The following is a 21,038-nucleotide window of genomic DNA, read 5'->3' as shown; positions in this document are numbered from 1 at the left end:
CATCCACCTGGACAGTCCTGCTGGAAATTGGCAGTATTATTCTAGACTAGCATTTCGTGTGTGTGTGTGTGTGTGTGTATGTGTGTGTGTGTGTGTGTGTGTGTGTGTGTACATATATATAACCTACAGATATCCAATACGGGAGCCAACAGGCACATGTGGCTATTGAGCACTTGAAATATTAAGACAATAGAACATTTTAAATTTTATTTAATTTTAATCAATTGTTCATATTTAATTAAATAGCCATATATGGCTAGTGGCTATTGCATTGGACAGCACAGTTCTAGGCTGAATATGTCCTGTTTGTTAAAAGCAGACTTTGCCAGAGTAGAGGATGCATAGTAGAGAGGTTGGTAGCAGAAAACGCTATAAAACACATAAGAAACAAAGCCTTCATGACATATGAAGCCAGGAGCAAGCACCATGACAGCATAAAACACTTTTGGCACCTCAAATCTTCTTAATTATATGCTGCACACACACACACACACAAAACCCTTGTACAACTGATGTTTTCAGAAAAGTCCAAAGAAAGGGGGTGTATTAGTGAAATGGAGTGACATGAAACATGCATTGCTAACTTAGAATGGTAGAACAGTGTGATCCTGATAGCATCTGGGTGAAATCTTCATCTCCATTCCCATTACTGAGAAGCCCCATTTTGGCAAGTGGTCAAAAGATGTACAATAGTGGACATGGTGTTGGGATTGAACAGCCCTGTCTCTCATAGGGTGGAAAAGGTGAGAGGTGAGCACTTCATCAGGCTCTTAAAAGAAATAGATAAGAAAAGGAGGCAGAGTATTGGGTTGAGGGAGCCTTCAACTTTCTAACCATTAGACTATATAAAGATCTCTTGACCCCTCTCGGCAAGGTGGTTCTTCAGATGGTGCAAAAAAAAAACAATCTTAGAAGTTTAGATAGTCAGTGTGTCTAATATTCACTCCTTGCCACCCACCCCCAAGGCATGGAGTGCCAATATAATCTTCCTTCCATTTGTTATTTCTTTTCTTAAGACCAATTTTTACAAGCCAGAAGACAATGACATCCATTTTGTATGCCCCCGGGTCAAAGTTCAGGATGCAGAACTCCACTTTGGGAAAACTCTAATATCTCTGCCATATCTGGCATACTAGCTAGGGCCCAGACTGCAGTAGCTATTAGCAAGTAAAGTATGTAGTGCTGACCTTGTTATTGCTTTGAGGATGGTAGGAATTCCTCCAGGGACTATCTCAGGAGACTGATCCACATTTGGCAAAGGAAGAAACAGAGACAAGAGATGGGGTGAAGGGAGAAAAACACAAGAGGGGACATCTTGCATTCTTATCCATCTTATACCAATGAAAGTGTACTGATGGAGCTTCCTGAAGCAGTTCTAACTGTAATTCTTTCTTCCTGGCTCAAAGGAATCCAACACCTTCCTGCAGTTCCAAGATAAAGGCTAAAATCCTATCCTTAGCAGTCAAAGCCCAGGCTCACTGGGCCATGGTGTACCTAGTTTATAACCCACATGCCTTGCCTATCCCAGACAAAATGATCCTTTTACTTCTCCCACATACATCAAGCTGATAAGGGCCTCTACATCGTCTTTGTTTCAGCTATTCCTACCACCTAATTCACCCTAACTGCATTTTTCCTTTTTCCAACCACTTCTTTAAGACCCAGCTAATACTGTGCCCTTCTGGAAGACTTTCCCAACTAACCAGTTCAAAAGGAGCTTTCCTTTCTTATAGCATATCTAGATTTCTTGAGAAATTTCTTCTTTTGTTAATTCTTCAAGTGGCTAATATCCACTAAGATGGAGTCCACTGCAGGAATGGGATGTGCTTTTATCATCTCTGAATTTCCCATAGCATCCAGCCCAGAGCCAGGCATGTAGCAGTCACTCGGTTTGCTTTTGTTCATTTTAACAAACATATTCTGAAAACTAACTCTGTGCCAGGAACAACGCCACCCATTCCTGCCAGAGTTGATACAGATAACTGAAAAGTGGCTCTAGTTTATTATACATTTATCCCAGTTCTTTTTAAGACTTGAGAATCTCCCTTTGATGAAAGAGACTATCCTCTATATCAGACCTGACTCTTTCTTTACCACAACCTCACTCCCTATAATGCTCTTGCATATCTCAGAAGTCTGAAAGCATTCAAGGAGAATAGACATAACCTATGGTCAAACACACTTTAACTCCTAGTACTGGGCAAACTCAGGCCTTCCTCTCTAATGATAAGCAAACAAATCAATAAAATCTGAGACAAACAAAAGAATTAGCAATTCAAAAGAAGTGACCCGAGCTGAGGAATAATTTTTCCAACATAATTCCAAAGGACATTGTGATGAAAACAATATAATCAGAAAAAAAAGTGTGGAGAGAAAAAAAACATGATTGCAGAACTTCAGACTTAAAATCCCAATGGAGGCAGAGAACAGATGACTCTATTCTACAGAAAACAGAATCAGTGAATTAGTAAACAAATTTGAAAGAAATTCTGAGAAACTAAAGGAAAAACATTAAGAAACATGAGACCTGGGAGAAAATGCCAGACAAGGTAAAGTGAGTATAAGACAAATTTTAGGAGAGAACTTATGAGATGAAGACCTAATGATCAAAGAAATAGCTGAAGAAAACTCCTCTGAGATGTGCAACATTACAGATACCAGGGATACAGCACTAAAACACTCATACAAGGTACTCACTTTCACTGAGCAAACACAAAAAAAATCATCAAGAATATTTCAGATATTAGGAAATGCTTTAAAGGAAAAAAAAACACAATAGAATGACTTGGTGATAGAATGGCTACTTTAGACTGGGTAGTCAGGGAAGAATTCTCTAAAGAGACAAACGCACTTAGTCCTGAATGAAAAGAAGGCATTAGTCATGAGAAGAAGCCTTCTAGGTACAGGGACTACCTAGTGCAAAAGCCCTCAGGTAGTTAAGATTCAAGATGCCACAGAAGGTAGAGGCTGTGCACACCTCCTCCAGCAATGACACCAAAATTATAACAAAACTACAGAACAACCAATATGCAGAGTCGCCAAAGGTCTGGCTGAACAGAAGCCTTACAACTAGGTCACCTCAAAACAATAGGAGGGCTGGAGACATGAAATGGCCCAGTCCCACACCACATGTGGCAATTGAGAATCGGGAGAGTTATCTTGGCTGCAGAGCCACCTTCCCCACCTGAGGAGCGAGGGGTCCTGGGCGTACACTGGGCTCCCCGCCCACGGTTCCAGTGCCAGGAAGAGAAGTCCCCATGACCTCTGGCTGTAAAAACAGGTGGAGATTGCAGCTGAGTAGGACAGAGGGCTGTGGGAAGTGAAGACCTTCCTCTGAGAGGGCCCACACCTGGCCTTACTTGCTAATGGACTTGCTTCGCTTTAAGCTCTAGTGCTGGAACTGCTTGAAGGGTGCTAGCGACATACAGGGACATGCTGACCTGTCAGGCATCAGGGCAAGGGCTGGAGGGGTGGCTTGCTTCCAGACAGAGGTTCAGGCAGAAGCCACTGTTCCTTTGTTGAGTCGGTCCCCCTCCCAGCCTGCAGACACAGGTGCCATCAACCTAGATAACACAGGTCTCTCTGCCCAGGGGATTCCCTGAGACTCCACCTTTTCCAATTTGTGGCCCCACCCAAGCCACTTGCAATGATTTATTCTTTACAAATGGGCTATCTTGGCTCCTGGGGAGAACTTTCATAAAATCTTTCAAAGGCTCACGAAACACAAAGAAGCTGCATCTGGCCTCAGGCGTGCACTGTACTTCTTGCTAAGCAGCCCTAGGCACTGCACTAGTGGCAGCCAGGTTCTGTTTCTGACTTGGCCTCTTGAGGTATCTACAAGCCCAGCACAGGTGTCAACCATATGTGGATGGCTTGGTGACTCTTAACAGGTTGCCCCAGAGGTGCACAGGCTGTGGCTGAACTTGGCCTGCAGCTGAAGCCCTCCCAGGTCTGTGTCAAGGGGCCCCACAGCACGCCTACTACATAAAGCCACTCTACTAAGACCAGGAGACTAAGAAGCCCTACCTAATACACAGAAACAGACACAGGGAAGCAACTAAGTGGGGAGACAAGGAAGCATGTCCCACATGAAAGAATAGAACAAGGCTCCAGAAAAAGAATTCATCAAAATGGAGACAAGCAATATACTAGATGCAGAGTTCAAAACATTGGTTATAAAGATGCTCAAGGAACTTAGGGGAAGAGTAGATGAACTCAGTGAGAACTTTAACAAAGAGATTGGGAAAAAACCATGAAAATGGAGATGGAAAACATAATAGGGAGCCAGTCAGAAATGAAGAATACAATATCTGAGATGAAGAGTACATTAGAGAGAATCAACAGAGTGGATGAAATGGAGGATTGAATCAGCAACATAGAAGATAAGGTAGCAGAGGATACCCAATCAGAACAGCAACAAGAAAAAAGAATCAAAAAAAAAAAATGAAGATAGTTTAAAAAACCTCTGAGACAATGTCAAGTGTAACAACATTCACATCATAGGGGTATCAAAAGAAGAGAGAGAACAAGGAATTGAAACCCTAACTGAAGAAATTATGATGGAAAACTTCCCTAACCTGATGAGGGAAATAGACATACAAACCCCAGGAAGTTCAGAGAGTCTCAAACAAGATGAACTTAAACGCCTACACCAAGACACATCATAATTAAAATGCCACAGGATAAATTCAAAGAGAGAATCTTAAAGCAGCAAGAGATAAGTAATTAGCTACACATAAGGGAGCGCCCATAATTTAGCCAATTTCTCAACAGAAAATTTATAGGCCAAAGGACTTGACACAAAATATTCCATGTGATGAAAACCCAGGACCTACAATCAATATTACTTTACTCAGCAAAGTTATCATTTAGAATTGAAGGACACATAAAGAGCTTTCCAGATAAGAAAAAGATAAAGATGTTCATCATCACCAAGCCAGTATTACAGGAAATGTTGGAGGGACTTCTTTAAGAATAAGAAAAAAATATGTATCAAAAGTCTAAATAAAGTATGGCAATAACTACACATATATCATCGAGTACTTCAAATGAAAAAGAATTAAATGCTTCAATCAAAAGATAGGGTGGCTGAATGGATAAGAAAATAAGACTTTTACATAGACTTCCTACAAGAGACTCACTTTAGATTAAAAGACATATACAAACTAAAAGTAATAGGATGGAAAAAGATATTTCATGATGGACCTAGAGAGTAATGTGCTGATGGAACAAGTCAGAAAAAGAAAATGCCATATGATTGCACATATATGTGGAATCTAAAGAACAAAATAAACAAACAAACAGAAACAAACTCATAAATAAAGAGAGTAGTTTTAGGGTTACCAAATGAAAGGGGGTTAGGGAGGTCAGTGAAAAAGGGGAATGGATTAAGAAGTACAAACTGGTAGTTACAAAACAGTCATGGAGATAGAAAGTATAGTATAAGGAATATAGCAAATAATATTGTAATAACTATATACAGTGTCAGAGGGGCATTAGATTTATTGAGGTGATCACTTTGTGAGTTATATAGATGTCTAATCACTATGCTGTACACCTGTAACTAATATAGTATTGTATAACAACTATAACTGAAAAATAAAAAAATATTATTCATTAAAAAAAAGCCTTCAGGTAAAAGCATGGCATAGTTACGGAGAAGAAATGAAGCCAGTATTGCTGGAGCATAGCGAGCAAAAGGGAGGGTGGTATGAGATGATGCTGGAGAGGCAGGCTGGAGGTACATTATATAGTATAAATTAAGGTAAGAAGTATAAGCATGAGAAAATCCATGGAAGAATTTTCAGGTGAAAAATGGTCATTTAGGCTGCTGAGTGGAGAATAATTGTAGTAAGGTAAAAGTAGAACAAGATGAACAACTAGTAATCTCTTTCGGTAGTCTACAGAAGGGATGACAGTAAACTTGGACTTGAATTTTCACAGTAGATATAAAATAAAGAGATGGATTCAAAATAAAGAGATGGGAAAAGATAAAATAAGCAAGAAAAAATGAGAAGCAGCAATAGAAAAAAGTAACTGAATGAAATCAGGGAGTTATTTTGTTGTGATATTCCAAAATAAAAACATTCATAATATTTCTGGCTGAATAAAAGCTTACAAAGTAACTAAAACAACCATGAAGAAAGGTAATTCAAGAAAAAATTGGCAAAACCATTATCGTAATAAATACTTTAATTCAAGAAAAAATTGGCAAAACCATTATCATAATGAATACCTTTATTAACAGATCAAGCAGACAAGGATACAGAGAACTTGACTATTACCAATAATTAATAAAATTGGTTTAATAGCGATATTAAACACTATATCCTATAACTAATGAGGATATATTCTGGTCAAAAAGTCATAAAAACAACCTCAACAAAATTCTTAAAGTGGAAATTTAATTGCCCATATTATTTGACCACAATGTTATAACAATAAAAATAAAGATCGAGAGATTAAATTAAAAATTCATTCACCTCGATATTTTTTAAAAAGTCACTATCTAAATAATTGTAGGTCAAAGAGGAAATCAGAACTGCAAATAAATAAAAAGAAACACCACATATCATGCTACATATTAAACACATGGGACAGATTATGGAAAAAATCCTTAAAACACTAAGAATCTCAGGATGTAGGAAACTGGGAAGATAACTGATCACATCTAACAACAATAGTTGGATAAACTACAAAACTGTATCTTTTCCTGAAATCATCGGAGACCTGAGGGCAATCGAAAAGTATAAAATCTAAGGAAAGATAGGTGCCACCAATGAAAGATGAAACATGACCACAGGTTCACCTGTGGCGAGCACTAAAGGAAGAAACACTGGACACCTTAGAAGTAGGTAAAATGCATGTAAATTTTTTAAACAAATTACTAAAGGTGAAGTATGGGTTATGTGAGAGTATGGGACCCCTGGGAATCACAGACACAAAGGAAATTCACACTCTCCTCTACAGACCTTCAGTGGATTCTCAGAAAAAAGACTGGACCTCTGTCCCGGGGACTTTCTCGGTGATCCTGACCCTCTTCCCCTCCATGATAATCATATTCTTCTTATATCTTTGTTGAGTCCTGGGCAGGAGAGTATTATGCCACTCCCACAATGGTAGAATACTTCTAAAAATCTGGGGTCAGATCATTACCTGACTCTACCACAAGGCAACAGAGTTTTGAGCCTGTTTAAGACTGAGGCTGGACCAGGACAACACAGAATCCCCACTGGCACCCACCACTAGGCTAGCAAGCATGAGTACCAAGTAATCGAAGAGTACTGCTGGGGAGGGGCAAGAGTGCATCAAGAAAATCCCCCCGAGGTCCAAGTGCCCTGGGAAGGCTCAAAGCTGCAGATGGAACAGGAATATATATAAAAAAAATTCTAGAAACTCAGCCTCTACCCTAAGCAAAATGTTTTGAAGCTAGGGGTACACTTAAGGCAAACATAAAAACAAAACAAAACAAAAAATCCTCAAACTCTATATACTAACTAAATTGACTCCAATCCCTCCATTAATGGCTTAGGAGAAGAATTGTGCACACTTCCAGAAAAAAAAAACCCCTATTTACATAATGATCTAACACTCTATATTACACATAAGGTAATATGCAATAAAAATTATGACATAAAAAAGCAAAAAAATAAAGCACTGTTAAGAAACAAAGCAATTATCTGAAAAAGAATCAAGGAAAACCCATATCTGACAGCCAATTTAATAGATCTACAATAAATAAATTAAAGGCTTAAGGGAAAAAAAGAATGACAAGTATAAACAGGTGGGAAATTTTAACAGAAATATGGAAACATAAGATGGAATCAAATGGAAATTCTAGAAATAAAAAAAAAAAATTAAGAGAGCTGAAGAATGCCTTTGACAGGATCAATGCAGACTCAACACAGCCAAGAAAAGAATCAGGGAATTTGAAGATAGGGTAACAGAAATTACTCAAAGTGAAACATAAAGAGAAAAAAGTGTATGTATGTATGTACGCATGTATGTGTATGTATGTATATGCGTGTGTACACACACATACACACATACATATACACAGAATAGAGTATCCAGGAATTCAAGAGCTGTGAAACAATATCAAATGGGCTAACATATGTATAATTAGAATCTCAGAAGGAGGAAACATAAAGAAACAGAGGAAAACATTTAAAGATAGGTTAGCCAAGAATTTTCAGAAAATAATGAAAAATATAAGAGATACAAGCTCCGAAATCACAAACAGGATAAATACCTTCCCCATCCATCATGCTTAGACATGTCATATTCAAAAGCTGAAAACCAAGGATAAAATCTTGAAGGCAGCAAGAGAAAAAAGAAACATCACACACAGAGAAGCAAAGATAAGAATTATTGTAGACAAATTCAGAAACCATGTAACCTGGAAAACAATGAAATGAGATCTTCAAAGTGTTGAAAGAAAAACAAAGCTGGCAGCCAAAACTCAAGACCCAGAGAAAAAAATCTTTTAAAACTGAAGAAAAAATAAGTTTAAAAAATATTTTATTTTTAAAAACATTTTTAAGTTCACAAAAATAATTGAGCAAAAAGTACAGAGTGCCCAGATACTCCCTGCCCCTGCACATGCACAGCCTCTCCCACTATTGACGTCTTGATCCACAGTGGTATATGTGCTACAATTGATAGCCTACACTGACACATCATTATCATCCAAAGTCCATAGTTTACATTAGGGTTCACTCCTGGTGTTGTACATTTTATGGTTTTGGACAAATATATAATGACATGTATTCACCATTCTAGTATCATACTGAATAGTTTCACTGCACTAAAACCCTCTGTGCTCTACCTATTCATCCTTCCTTCCCCTAACCCCTGATCTCTTTTACTGTCTCCACAGTTTTGACTTTCCCAGAATTTCATGTAGTTGGAGTCATATACTAAGCAGCCCTTTAAGACTGACTTCTTTCACTTACAAAACCTCTGAGATAATGTCATAGGGGTATCAAAAGAAGAGAGAGAACAAAGAATTGAACTTTTAAGGTTCCTCCCTGTCTTTTCTTGGCTTGATAGCTCATTACTTTTTAGTGCTGAATAGCAGTCCATTGTCTGATGTAACAGTTTATCAATTCACCTACTGAAGGACATCTTGATTACTTTCAAGTTTTGGCAATTACAAATAAAGTCGCCAAAAATATTTGTGTGGATGTAAGTTTTAACTCTTTTGGGTGAATAACACGGAGTGTGATTGCTAGATGATATAGTTTAGTTTTGCAAGAAATTGCTGAGCTATCTTCCAAGGTGGCTATAAAGGCATTATTGATATAGTTTGATTAATAAATACTATATTTGTTACTATTTTTCAATTTTTGTTCTTGTTCTTTTGTTCCTATTTTTGTCTTCCACTTTTTCTGCCTTTTGTGGTTTTCCTTAAGTATTTTATATAATCCCATTTTCTTTCTTAGCATGTCAATTATACTTTTGTTTACAGCTTTACTGAGGTATAACTGACATACTATCTTTTTAAAAACTTTTTTTGGTGATTTCCCTAGAGTATACAATATGCCTTTACAATTAATCCAAGTCTACTTTCAAATAACACTATAGCCCTTCACAATAAGGCATTTTCTTCCTGTCTTCTTTCAAGATTCTTTACCTTTGATCTTCTGCAGTTTGAGTATCATATGAGTAGTTGTAGTTTTCTGGTATTTATCCTGCTTGCCATTCTCTGAGCTTCCTGGATCTGTGGTTTGGTGTCTGACATTAATTTGAAGATTTCCTCAGTTATTAATGCTTCATATATTTCCTCTGCTCTTTTCTCTTTTTATTGTCCTGGAATTCTGATTATGTGTATTTTATACCTTTTGTAGTTGTCCCAATTCTTAGATATTCTGGTTTGTTTCAAAGTTTTTGGTCTCTTTGCTGTTCATTTTGGTTAGTTTCTACTGACATATTTTCAAGCTGTTTTTATTCCTTGTCTGTGTCCAATATCCTGATGAGTCCATCAAAGACATTTTTCATTTATTTCAATAATTTTTTATTTCCAGCACTTTCTTTTGATTATTTTTTAGAGTTTCCATCTCTCTGTTTACATTATCTGTCTGTTCTGGTCTGAGAATTCCAATATCCCTGCCATATCTGGGTCTAATTCCAATGTTTGTTCTGTCTCTTCGAACCGTGTTTTTGCCTTTTAGTATGCCTGTAGTCTTTGGTTGAAAAGAGGACATGATGTATTGGGCAAAAGGAACCTGGTGTGTAGCCATTTAGTAATGCAGTGGTAAGGTGTGGAGAGAGTGGAAGCATTTTATATTTCCCATGATTGGTCTCAAGTCTTTTGGTAAGCCTATGCCCCTGGACTGTCAACTTCGCTAAGCTTCTGTTTCCTCCACCCCACTCCCTTTAGGTAGGGGAGGATGGCTAGAGAAGGCTGGAGCTGGGTAGGTTTTGATAAAACTTTAGCATGTTATGCTCTGATAAAATAGTTTCTCCCAAGGACAGACATTTTCAAGAACAGAATGCTCGGGCATAATTTAAAATTTTTTTTTTTACTCCTGCTGGATGAATAACAGGATTTTCCTGTGATCTTCACTGTGTAAAGGTAAAACTCATAAAAGTGTGGGAATGTTCTGATGACTGGGATCTCTCTGGAGTTTTTATCTCTCAAGCCTGTCTATACTGAGTATCTTGCAATTTGTTAATCGCAGTTCAGGTGTTTCTATCCCAGCAATCATTTCCAAGGAGGTACTTCCTGCTTAAATTTTCTGTAAACCTAAAACATCTCTTTAAAAGAAAAAAAAAAGCCTATTAACTTTAAAAAAGTAAAATGATGAAAAAAGAAAGCTTTCAAAAGTAAGCTCTCCAGAGTGGCTATATTAATATCAGACAAAATAGACTTCAAAACAAGAAATATTACCAGGTATAAGAGGGACATTGCATGATAATAAAGGGGTAAATTAATCAAGAATACATAACAATCCTCATCGTGTATGCATCTAACAAAGAGTTTCAAAAAACATGAAGCAAAAATGACAGAACCAAGTAGAAATAGAAAGATCCATAATTATAGTTAGAATTCAACAATCCTCAGTAATTGATAGAACAAATAGAAAACAAGGATATAGAAAACCCAAACAATACTATCAACCAACTTAATCTAGTTGATATTTATAGTACATTCAACCCAACAGCAAAATATACATTCTTTTCATGTGCACGTGAAACATTCACAAGCTAGTCCATATTTTTTGCCATAAACCAATCATCAACAAATTTAAAGCCAAAATCATATGAAGTATGTTCTCTGACCACAACAAAATAAAATTAGAAAAAAACAAAACAAAACAGAAAGATATCTGGAAAATCCCCAAACATCTGGTAATGAAGCAACATGTTCATAAATAACTCATGAGTCAAAGTGGAAGTCATAAAGGAAATTAGAAAATATTTTGAGTTGAATTTAAATGAAAATACAACATATCAAAAGTTATGTGATGATCTTGACCAACTCATGAAGGTTTACATCACCAGTAATAAGTCATGTTGATATCATGCGCCTCTAAAGTGATGCAACGAGAAGTCACATTCTTCTCTAAAACCCACAACTTTAGTCTAATCATAAGAAAACATCAGACAAACCTAAGTTGATGGTCCTTATATAAAATATATGACCAGTACTCTTTAAAATTGTTAATGCTACCACTGAAAACAAGAAAAGAATAAATGAAAAATACATGACAACTAAATGCACTGTGTAGCCCGGACTGGATCCTGAAAAGGGAACCAAAAAAAAACATTAGTAGAAAAGCTGGTAAAATCTGAATAAAAGTCTGGATCTTAAGGTAATATATCAATGTTAATTTTTTAGTTTGAAAAACAGGACATGGTAAAAGTAAGTTGTTAGCATTAGGAGAAGCTGTGTAAAATATAAATATATATATATGTGTGTGTATGTGTATGTGTGTGTGTGTATATATATAAGAACCCTATACTATCTTTGCAAGTGTATGTGTATGTGTGTGTGTGTGTATATATATAAGAACCCTATCTATACTCTCTTTGCAGCTGTTAATATAAATCTAAAATTATCCTAATTTAAAAAGTTGTATTAAAATTTTACATGATATAGCCAAAGCAGTGCTTACAACAAAATGTATATTGTTAAATGCTTATATTAATATAGAAGAAAAGTATCTAGTCAATAAACTAATCTTTTACCCTAAGAGTATAGAAAAAGAATAGTAAATTAAATGTAAAGCAAGCAGAAGGAAGAACATTTTTTGGTAAGGGCAGAAATCAATGAAAGTGGAAACAGAGAAACAAAACAGAAAATCCATAAAAGCAAAAGTTAATTATTTGAAAAGATCAATAAAACACAAACCTCCAGAAAGACTGACATTGAAAAAAAGACAATTATCTATATCAAGGATGAAAGAAGGGCTATCACTACAGACCACTTTGACATTAATAAATTCAACTTGGATGAAATGGAAAAATTCCATGAAACACACAAACTATCAAAAGCTCATTTAAAAAGAAGTAAGTAACTTGAATAATCCTACTTATTAAAGCATATTCCAACAAAGAAAACTCTGGGCATAAATGGGTTTATTGGTGGATTCTACCAAAATTTAAGGAAGAAATACAAGCAATTCTACACAAAATCTTCTGGAAAATATTAGAGAAGGGAACACTTTCCAACTTATTTTATGAGGTCAGCATTACCCTGATAACAAAAACAGAGAAAAATATTATAGGAAAAAAAAAAAAACAACTTCAGACCAACATTCTCCATGAACACAGACATGAAAATCTACAGCAAAGTATTAGCAAATGAAAGCCACCAATATAATAAACAGACAACATCATGACCAAGTTAGGTTTGTCCCAGGAATGCAAGGTAAGTTCAATATTTAAAACTCAATTAATGTAATTCATGACATCAATAGACTAAAGACAAAAAATCCTATATACAGTTGACCTTTGAATAATACAGGAGTTGGGGCACTGACCACCTGTGCAGTCGAAAATCTGCATACAACTTAAGTTGGTCTTCCACATATGCAGATTCCCAACCATGACTAGAAAATACAATTGATCCCTGAAAAACACAGTTTCAAACTGAGCGAGTCCACTTACAAGTGGGTTGGAAAATGTCCTCATACAAGTGTTAAAAACACAGTTTCAAACTGAGCGAGTCCACTTACAGGTGGGTTGGAAAATGTCCTCATACAAGTGGACCTGCACAGTTCAAACCTGTGTTGTTCAAGGCTTGACTATAATTGACCTCATCAGTAGTTAAAGAAAGCATTTGACAAAATTCAACTTCCATTCATGATACTCTCAGAAAACAAGGAAAGGAGATTTGAGCCAGATAAGTCATTTGCATAAAAGTGTTAACTTATATCATGTTTAATGGTGAAAAACTGAATGCTTCTCCCTAAGATTGAAAATGAGACAAAAATATCTTCCCTCACCATTCCTAGTCAGCATCATACCGTAGTCCTAGCCAGTGCAATAAGATAAGAAAATGAAATAAAAGGCCCAAGGATTGGAAACAAAGAAATAAACCTGTCTCTATTTGCAGACACACTTGTCTACATATAAAATTCTAGAAAATTTAGAACAGGGCTACCAGAATGATCTAATGGTTAAGCAAACTCACAGGACAAAAAGCCAAACTTTAAAAATCAGTTTTATATCTATATATTATCAATCAACTGGAAACTGGAATTCAAAATGAGTACCACTTTTAATAGCACAAAATATGACATATTTAGGCATAAATGTAACAAAATGTGAATGTTTTGTATGCCGAAAACTATAACAAAAATCTGATATAAAAAAATCAAAGAAGACCAAAATAGTGAAGACTGTTCACGGATTGTAAGGCTTAACATTGTCAAAATGTTAATTCACCCTCAGTTGATCTATAGATTTGATACAATCCCAACTGTATCAAAATCCAAGCACGCACAAAAATTATTTGTATTTCTATACACTAACAATGAACATCTGAAAAGGCAATTTTTAAAATTGACAATTCCATTTAAAATTGCATCAAAAAGAATAAAATACTGAGGAATAAATTTAATCAAGAAAGTGCAAAACTTGTACACTGAAAACTACAAAAATTGCTGAAAGAAACTGAAGAAGACTGAAGATGAAAGACATCCCATGCTCATGGACAGTATTGTAAAGATGGCAATACTCATCTCAAAAAGATCTACAGATTCAGTGCAATACCAATCAAAATGCCAATGGCTTTTTTTTTTTTCATAAATAGAACAGCTGATCCTAAAATTCATATGGAATTGCAAGGAAACACAAATAGCCAAAACAATATTTTAAAAGATCTGGTGGAGTCACATTTATTGATTTTAAAACTTACTTCAAAGCTAGAGTAATTGAAGCAGAGTAGTGCTGGCATAAATACAGACAGACATATAGATTAATGCAATAGAACCCAGAGTCCAGAAATGAATCTATACATCTGCAATCAACTGATTTTTGACAAGAGTGCCAAGACCATTCATTCAATGCAGAAAGAATCATCTCTTCAACAAATGATGCAGGAACAACTAGAATCCACATGCACAAGAATGAAGGTGAACTCTCACGTTCCATACAAAATTAACTGGAGATGGACCAAAAATCTAAATATAAGAGCTAAAACCATAAAACTCTTATAAGAAAACACTAGAGTAAGTCTTCATGACTTTAAACGTGGCAATGGTTTCTTAGACACAACACCTAAAGCACAAGCAACCAAAAGGAAAAAGGCAAATAAATTGGATTTTAAAACTAAACAACTTTTGTGCTTCAAATGACACCATCATATTATTTGATATGGGCCTAGTATCCAGGAATATAGAAGGAACTTTTACAACTCAACAATAAAAAGACAAACAGCCCAATTTAAAAATGGGTGAAACTCTTCAATAGACTTTTCTCTAAGGAAGATATACAAATGGCCAATATATGTTAAGATGTGCAACGTTACCATTCATTATTGAAATACAAATTGAAACCACAATGATACATCATTTCACAACCACTAGGAAGGCAATAATTTTTTAAGGAAAATAACAAATGTTGGCAAGTATGTGGAGAAATTAGAATGTATAATGGGATAGATGCTGTGAAAAATACTTTGGTGTCCCTCAATAAGTTAAACATATAATTACCATATGACTTGGCAATTCCACTTGTATGTATAATCAAAGAATTGAAAACAGATGTTTAAACACTTGTACATCAATGTTCATAACAGCACTATGAACAGTACTGAAAAAGAGAAAGCCCCACAAATTAGAAAACTTTGCGACAATAACATCCAAACTAATTAATTTGCTTCTAATAAATGCATAGCTTTAGCTGCATCCCACAATTAATATTTGATATTGTTATTACTTAGTCCAAACTATTTATTTTCCATGTTTTGTTCTTTAACTCATAGATTATTTAGAAGTATATTTCATAATTTCCAAATTTGTGGGAGTTTTAAATCTTGTGTTAATTTCTAATTTAGTTATACAGTGTGACCAGAAAATATAGTCTGTTTTCAGTCCTTTAAAATTTCTTGAGATTTGCTTTATGATCTAGCAATGATTAAGTTTTGAAAAATACTCAGAGTGAATTTAGAAAGAATGTATATTTTGTAGTCTTTGGAATAATGTTCTAATATGTCATTTAGGTCATGTTTGTAAATCATGTTGTTCAAATATTCTGTACCTTACTAATTTTTTTTGTCTACTTTTTCAGTAAGTTACTGAGAGTTTTGTTAAGCTCTCCCACTGTGATTGTGGATTTCTCTAGTTATCTAGTTAATTTTTCTTTAGTTATCTAGTTAATTTTTACTTTACATGAGGTTATAGCATTAGGTACATAAAAATTTAGAATTGTTAAATCTTCCACATAAATATAACTTTTATCACTATGATACATTTATCATTTTTATCTTTAGAAGTAATTTTTATCTTAAAGTTTACTTTATTTGATGTTTGTATGGTTTCATATTTCTTTAGGCTATTGTTTGCATGGTAGACATGGTGTTTGAATTGTACATTCTTTTACTTTAAACTCTTCTGTTCTTGACTTTTATTAAGAATATACAATTGGATATTTTAATGTAGTATTATATTTTGTTTTGCATCTAGTCCACTTTCAAATAATTTAATTATTCATGTATTTGGATTTCAATCTACTGTTAAGTGCTTTCTGCTTTTTCCACCTGTTCATGTTTCATTTTTTTTCTTTTTCTTTTAACTTTCACTTTATAATTTCATATTCCATTTTACCAACTTGGAAGTTGTAAACTATTATCGGTCTTTAAGTGGTTACCATAAAAAGTATGACATGCATTTTTGATTTACCATCTGCTAATATTACTTGATATCTTAACCTTTTCCTAAACATGCCATTACCTTTTTTAGTTTTTGAAGATCTAGATTTATAGAAGCTGTAAAAATGGTACAGAACATTCTCATATATAGCTTCCTCTTACATTAACATCTTACGTTAACATCTTATATAACTATTAGATGATTATTAAAACAAAGACATTGACCTTGATGCAATACTATTAGCAAAACTGAATAATTTATTCAGATGTTTTTCACTATTGTTCTTTTCTGTTCCAGGATCCAGTCCAGAGTACTACATTTTATTTATTTGTCATGTCTGTTTAGCCTCTTCTAGTCTGTGATAGATAGTTCTTTAGTCATTCCTTGTCTTTCATGACCTTGACAATTTCAGATAACCTGGTTATTTATTTAGTAAAGTGTCCTTCCTTCATTTGTCCAAACAACTTTTTAATGTTTTCTTCTGATGAGACTGGGGTTATGTATTATTGGGAAGGATCTCACAGAGATGTTGTCCTCTTCTTAGTGCTCTGTATCAGGGGGTGTGTGATAATATGTATTACTTGGGATGTTCACCTTGATCACTTGGTTAAGATGGTATCTGTTAGGATTCTCCACTGCAGTTAGTTTTTCTCTTTGTAATTATTCAGTATTTGGGGGAGATACTTTGAGACTATGCAAATATCCTGTTTTTGTTTAAACTTTCACTCGCTAATTAAAACATCCATTGGCAGGTCTTCCCTACAAGAGTTACTACTGTGGTATTCTCATGGTGATTTTTGATGTCCCTCATTTCTTCTACATTTATTAATTGGAATTCTTCTATAAGGAACATTTGTCTCTTCTTTCTCATTTATATGCTTACTCAGTCATTTCTGTATATTACCATGAACTCGTAGCTATTGATTTTATTCTCTGTGCTATACTCCAATTTTTTTTGTTGTTGTCGTTATATATTTTGTTGCTCGAGTTGTTCCAGCTTTGTCCATTTGGAACTTGTTCAGATGGTCTCTGTGTCCTTTCCATATGCCCCCATTTTTTAAGCACTTTCTGGCACCAAAAGATGCTCCACGTTCATCTTTTCTCTGCCTCAGGAATCAATGAGTTCTTCTAGGAGCCATAGTTCTTTTATCAGAGAAAGGTATTTAGAAACCAAGATATGGGAACTAGTGTGCTCACAGCCACTGAGATATCACCACTTCTAGTGCTTTTCAGTAGCTAGTGCTAGAAAATAAATGTAAGTATACTAACCCATGCATATACACACATCTATATTTATTTTTCAGCCCACCTATCTGCATATGTTAAAAAAACAAGTCTGTATTGATAACTCCAACTCTAGTCCAGCACCACAGGGTTCATATTAGCGCTCCCTTTTGCCTAATTCTACCTTCTGTCTCTAACGGTAAGAAACCAGACTTTCATTACCTGCAGTATATTTAATTTTTTAACTCTAGTGTACAAATAAAGAAGTGTCAGAGTTGCTAATCCAAACCCCTTGAGTAACAAATTTTACCAACTATACTACAGTACAGTGTAGTATAGTACATACAGTACAGTATTTGTGTGTATTTCATTTTATCTACAGCATTACAATATCCACAACACATCATTTTCTAGAATTACTTAGGTCGGCTCTTTTATTCCCCATCTCTTTCAGTACAGTTATCTGACTCATTTCTAATACAATTAGTAAATAAGCCATAAATATGTTTGGTTAAGTTAAATTAATTTATCTATGGTATTTGATAGGGTCATGTATAGAGTCATATATAGAGTCATGTATAGAGTTATGTATCCACAACTATACTTTCATAGACAGTTTCATCACTCCAACTATTCTCTAATCATTCCCCTTTAGAGGCAACCTTTCTTCCCAACCTCAACCCTTGCTAGCAACCACTGATCTGATTTCTATCCCTATGGCTTTGCCTCTTCCAGAGTTTAATATAAATGAAGTTGTACAGAATGTATTCTTTTGAATCTGGTTTCTTTTGCTTAGCATAGTCAATTTTATACTCATCTATGTTTCATCAGGAGTTTGTTCCTTGTAATTAATGAGTAGTATTCCATTGAAAGGATGTATCATTTGTATTTCCATTCACTAATCAAATGACACATAGGTTGTTTCCAGTTTTCAGTGATTATGAATAAAGCCACTATAAATATTTGCATGCATGTTTTTGTGACATATTTTCATTTCTTAAGTAAATACAAATAAGCAGGATTATTAGGTCATATAAAGTATGTGTTATATATTTATTTTTAAAAAACTGCCCAAACTGTTTTCTAAAATTATTTTATAGTCCCACAGGAAGCATATGAGAATCCTATTTGATTGACATCCTTTCCAGTGCTTGGTATTATCATTTTATTTTTTATTTAAGCCATTAAGGTATTTAGTGCTATCTCATAATGGTTTTAATTTCCATTTCCTTAGTGATTAATGATATCATGTGCTTATTTGCCTTGTGTTTTCTTTGGTGAAATGTCTATTCAACTATTCTGCACATTTAAAAATTAGATTGTTTATTTTATCATTATCGAGTTTATAGAATTCTTCGTATATTCTAGATACAAGTTTTTATCATATATGTATTTTACAAGTATCTTCTCGGTACCATGCCAACTTATTTTATTATGGGTAATGATTTTTTTTGTTATAGCTAAGAAATCTTTGCTTAATCAAAGATCATGAAGATGTTCCACATCTCTCTCTAGAAAAATTTTAATTTTAGAATTTACATTTATATCTCTGATACATTTTGAGCCAGTTTGTATATAGTGTGAGGACTGTATAAGGACTGAGGCTCATTTTTTTTCTTAAGGACAGCCAATTGTTCTAACATAATTTATTAAAAACACTCTCCATCGAAATGTCTTTGAAGCATTGTTGAAATAAATTGCCCACAGATATATAGGTCTATTTCTGGTTTCTGTTTATACTTTCACTAATGCTACAATGTCATGACTGCTGTAGGTTCATAGTAAGTCTTTGGAATCAGGGAATGTGAAGATTCTAATGTGAGGACTCCAACTTTGTTCTGTTTTGTCAAAACTGTTTCAGCTAGCTTGGCTTTTTTAGTTTTCCAGATAAAGGTTGAAACCATCTTATTGATTACTAAAAATAGAATTGTGATGAGATTTTTCAATTATGAAATATACACATCAAAATTTACTATTTTAACCATTTAAAAAATGTACAATTCCGTGACATTTGGTACATTCATAATGTGCAAACACTACCACAATCTAGTTCCAGAAAATTTCATCAATCCAAAAGGAAATCCTGTATTCATAAAGGAGTCACTACTCATTTCCCCTTCCTCCTGCCAGTCTCTGGCAACCACTAATCTGCTTCCTGCCTCTATGGATTTGCCTATTCTGGAAAGTTCATGTAAATGGAATTATATAATGTATATCCTTTTTGTTCCTGGCTTCTTTCACTTAGCATAATGTTTTCAAATTCTTCCATGTTGAATCATGTATTAGTACTTCATTCCTTTTTACGGCTGAATAATATTTAATTATATGATATAATATCTCCCTCCACGCCCCCTCCCAAAAAAATGTATGTTACTTCTTAAGCCCCAGAACCTGTGAGTGTGATCTTATTTGGAAAAAAGGGCCTTTGCAGATATAATAAAACAAAGGGTCTTAAGGTGAGAACCTCCTGGATTATCCAGGGCACCCTAAAACCAATGACAAGTGTTCTTATAAGAGACAGAAGAAGTTAAGACATACAAAAGGAGAAGCCCATGTAAAGATGGAGTCATAGATTGAAGTGATGTAGCCAAGGGAGTCAAGGAACACCTGGAGCCACCAGAAGCTGGAAGAGGCAAGGAAGGATTCTCCCCTAGAGCCTTTGGAGAGAGTATAGTCTGCTCACATATTGATTTTAGACTTCTGGCCTCCAGGATTGTGACATAATAAATTTCTGTTATATTTTAAGCTATCCAATTTGTAGTAATTTGAAACTAATGCATATGGATATAATACAGACCTATGAAATTAATATATATGGATATGTCACATTTTATGAATTTTCCTATTTATGAATCGATGGACATTTGGATTGTTCTTGCTAGAGAAATAAGGCTTTTCTTTGGGCTTTTTTTGTTGTTGTTGTTGGCATCTGTTGGCATTCCCAGGTTACTGACTTCTCCAGGATCAAATCTAAAATGTATGAGGCCAAAAAAAAAACAAAAACAAAAACCTACGGAACTCACTGCTATATCACTCCTTGTGCCTCAAGGTTTCTAGCTAGTCTGCCTTCTTCTCTCCACTTTTCAAAGTATTCTAATGTTCATTTTCAACATAGTATGCACGGATTTTAGCTGTATTTAATGAGAGGAAGAAGAAAAAATACTTCTACTTCATCTTTCTAGAAGCAGAAATCTCTCACAAGGGGCTTTTAAGGTACTGATTATGTTGTTCTCTTTCTTAACGTAGGTGGTGGTTACATGAGAATAGCAGTGGCTATCTGGGGTCTTTTGTAGTTCCATATAAATCTTCGGATTCTTTGTTCGAGTTCTGTAAAAAATACGACTGGTATTTTTTTATTAAGTTTATTGGGGTAACATTGGTTAATACAATTATACAATATTCAGGTGTACATTATCATTTGACATCTATATATTCTATTGTATGATTACCACCCAAAGTCCAGTTACCTTCAGCTATATTTGACCCCTTTTACCC

Source organism: Pteropus alecto, unplaced genomic scaffold, assembly GCF_000325575.1.
Source record: "Pteropus alecto unplaced genomic scaffold, ASM32557v1 scaffold78, whole genome shotgun sequence".
NCBI lineage: Eukaryota > Metazoa > Chordata > Mammalia > Chiroptera > Pteropodidae > Pteropus > Pteropus alecto.
Note: the sequence above shows the minus strand (reverse complement) of the source record.